Source organism: Lolium rigidum, chromosome 4, assembly GCF_022539505.1.
Source record: "Lolium rigidum isolate FL_2022 chromosome 4, APGP_CSIRO_Lrig_0.1, whole genome shotgun sequence".
Lineage (NCBI taxonomy): Eukaryota > Viridiplantae > Streptophyta > Magnoliopsida > Poales > Poaceae > Lolium > Lolium rigidum.
In genome coordinates this window covers 270448199-270451629 of record NC_061511.1, presented here as the reverse complement: position 1 = coordinate 270451629, position 3431 = coordinate 270448199, and the positions used below count along the sequence as shown (strand labels likewise).

The 3431-nt window shown below is 44.4% G+C and overlaps 1 long non-coding RNA gene across 2 annotated transcripts; it reads right to left on the bottom strand.

Moving 5' to 3' along the window:
- Positions 1 to 718: 718 nt before the first annotated feature.
- On the bottom strand, positions 719 to 2865 carry LOC124650559. Of its 2 annotated transcripts, none has more exons than XR_006987045.1 (3): positions 2390 to 2863; positions 1345 to 1714; positions 719 to 807 (listed from the first exon to the last, which is right to left on the bottom strand). It is a non-coding gene; the product is annotated as an uncharacterized LOC124650559 (long non-coding RNA). The 2 variants fall into 2 exon arrangements; XR_006987046.1 differs by having other exon boundaries at positions 732 to 845; positions 2390 to 2865.
- Between the last annotated feature and the right edge of the window lie 566 nt (positions 2866 to 3431).

Sequence of the window (3431 nt, the reverse complement as noted above, 5' to 3'; positions counted from 1 at the left end):
GGATTCACATTACAAGGAATTGTCCGCACTCGCTCGAGGTCGTCCACAGCCAAGCAGCCAGGATGGCATTGGAAGCAGCCGTCCTCCTCCCGGCGACATCGGCAACGCGGCCGGCTGCCGGCAAAGGCGTGAACCCGTGCAGCCAGGGTGACACACCATTACAACCTACGCTGCAGCAGAAGGTCCCAATTATCGGTAGCTGATCTAACCTGATGAAAGGAATGACACCAAAATTCAATCAGTAAACACCTAACTCAATCGAATATATACTAATCAGGGCATGATTAACTGCCAAACAGCAAGAAACAACAAATTGCAGTAGGCAGCCCAGCGCAACATTAGCATGATCACGAGAGACAAATGTTCCCCAAATTAGAATGGCCTTCAACATACAAAGAGGACCAAGTGCATTTTTTAATATTCAGCTAGGAATTCTACAAAATATTTTCAGTCTATAAAAGTTCCAGCCTGAAAGGTTACAAAATAAAATGTGCATCTCAACAATGGAATAAGCTTAAAGATGGATACACATATCGCAGGAAAACTGTTTCATGGTCCACTTTAAAATGCACAAAGAAAGTTGCTATCCATTAATTAAATTTGAGCATGGCATCTTCAAATTTCATAATACAGCTTCTGTCGTTATTTTAAACTGGGGATGCCATGACAAGATAATATGCATCATCAAGATGGAGTCAGCAATTATGTTACTGCTAGGTCAATGGTTCAGGCTCGACAGCATCTCACCAGCTCGCACCTAGCCAGTTCCAAGAAGCACACCTCGCCTGCGCTAGCAGCAGCGTATCTCTGTGATATGCAACCATTGCCATCAGGAAGTTACTCTACTGCAAGAAAATTAAGTCTAGTTGAAGAAAAATTAGTACTCCAAGATGGTGTAAAGCAACCATTGACTTTACTCCTATGGCTGGCATCTAGACAGCAAGCACACACTGTTGTAGTAATCAGTAAAAGGACCCTAGGAAAGCATCTACACATTGTTGAACTAATACACGTTGTGTCAGGTTTGATACAACCCTAGAGGAGTAGTACTAAATTAATTCAGTACATTGCATACTTGGTAAAATAATTGCCTCCAGACAGCAGCAAATACTCATGCGCCACAAATGAGCAAGGGGATACACAGACACGCATGGAACAAGCTAACAAATCAATAAACACTATCACGTTAAAAAGAACACATGAAATTGCATCCAACAGTAAACTAGGAATGAACAGATCTAACTTCCATAAGGAACCAATTCTCATGTTCAACCAGGAACAAGTGTAAGATACATCGCAATGACATTACTGAAATCACTAAGATAATCGTAACAAGGCACAAACCTCAACGATGGTAAGCAAACTTCGGAAGCAAACAGCTTACTTCAACAACCTATAGAACCACACAAGCTTGGTGTTAGCATAAAGAATATAAAGTGTAAAAGGTACTTGACTTGTAAAGTAACATGGCATCTATACATGACCTAGCAAGCTATAATAAAAATCATGGTAATAGTAGCTACTAAATATCTCAACCAGTTTCTCTGTGCATAAAGAACTATTGTTCCTTATTTAGTTATAGACAGAAATTAGAGCAACTTCCTGAACAAACAAAAATATATCATTTCACAATCCAATTGTTCATTCTGATCTTTGGCTCCTCAGATGTATCATCTGCAAGCACGATGCAGATTCTGTCCTTTCTCTTCTGACCCTGCAACACAGCGATGAGAAAAGTTAGCAGGCATTCATTTAAAAATTCCTCTGAATTATATCAGAAACAAGCCGCAGATTTACAAAGCAATAAATCATACAACCTGAAGTTTAAAAAACATCACCGATAATTATCGAGGAAACCGAAGTCTCCTGCTTGCAGACAAACATAAGTTAGTTCGTTATATCGTAGCTTGGTTAACTATCATGGATGTAGAACAGCTAGCTAGAGTGTACTGTTAATGGGTTTTTGCTGAGCTTCATCTCATTAACTGAACTCAACTTGAGCTGTTAGGGGATGTGGATATTGATTAAAATCATAGCTAATACGTAATGTGCTATTATTATTTATGGATTTCATCAGTCCAAACAAGAACGATGGAGGACAAATTAAGAAACATTCACTTGTCGCTTTTGGACTGAACCAACACACATGCCATATAGATAACCAATTTTGCATAGCACGATCAAAATTCAGATCGAATCTACTACACATAGTCTCTGGATGTACACCTAGCTCGTACAAATGCACACCAAAGAACTCCCTACTGATCTGAACATGCGAGCCGAGCAAACTATAAGTCAGAATCCATGTTCTTGGCTGGTCCACTCAACGCAAATTAAGAACAAGGAACATCACCACGAATCAGAGGGCGAGGGTAACGGGAGTCCTCACCTTGGACGGCAAGCGCACGGTGGATGCTGACGAGGTCACCGGTGGCGATGTGGGGGAGGACGACCGAGGGGCTGCGGCGGAGCTGCCTCATGGAGGACCCGTGGAAGAAGGGGCCCCGAAGCTGCGCTTGAGGCTCGCCGGCGCCGCGTCTTTGTGGTCGCCGTAGGCGTGCAGTGCGTCAGCTACCCTGGCCACGCGCGCGACATGTCTGGCTGGCTGTTGAAGCCTGGCCACTGGCGAGAAGGGGCAGCACGGCGGGCGTGCTCCCTCGATCTATATGGGGTCAGCCGCAGGGGAGAAATCCCACGAGGGGTGATGGGTGTCGACCGGTCGAGGGTGAGGGGCCGGAGGTGGTGCGGAGGGGAGGAGAGGCGCCGGAGGTCTGCGGTGGCCGGCGATGTGGCGCCGGGGAAGGAAGAGATCTGTGAGAGGCGGCGCACGAGAGTGTGTGGAGGAGACGAGGGAGGGGTCTGTGAGAGGAGTAGGTGGGGTTGGATACGGGCTGACCTAGAAAAATTTTGGTCTCCCGCGGCCCAAAATCGAAAGCCTGTGGCGCCAACACCAATTTCACAACGCGCGCATAGGCAAAATGGATGACATGGCAGCCAAACACATACCATTGTATTGAGCCAAATGCCAATGACGTTATTGATTTGTCGCAATCGGCAGTGGAAAAACGTCATAGGCCACTTAATTTTGCTAATGACGTTTTGACCTAAATTGCCAATGACGTTTTTGCCCAATAACGTCACAATTTTCCAGGGTTTTGCCTCCCCCGAGTGGCCAACGACGATCAAAGCTAGGAACATCATAAAGCTATGACATTTTGATTTCCAGTCATAAAAAAAACGTCATATTATGGCAGATTTCTTGTAGTGACCATATCTAAGAGAGTTCGATTACGACGTTCGGACACACTGATACGTCTCCGACGTATCGATAATTTCTTATGTTCCATGCCACATTATTGATGATATCTACATGTTTTATGCATACTTTATGTCATTATTATGCGTTTTCTGGAACTAACCTATTGACGAGA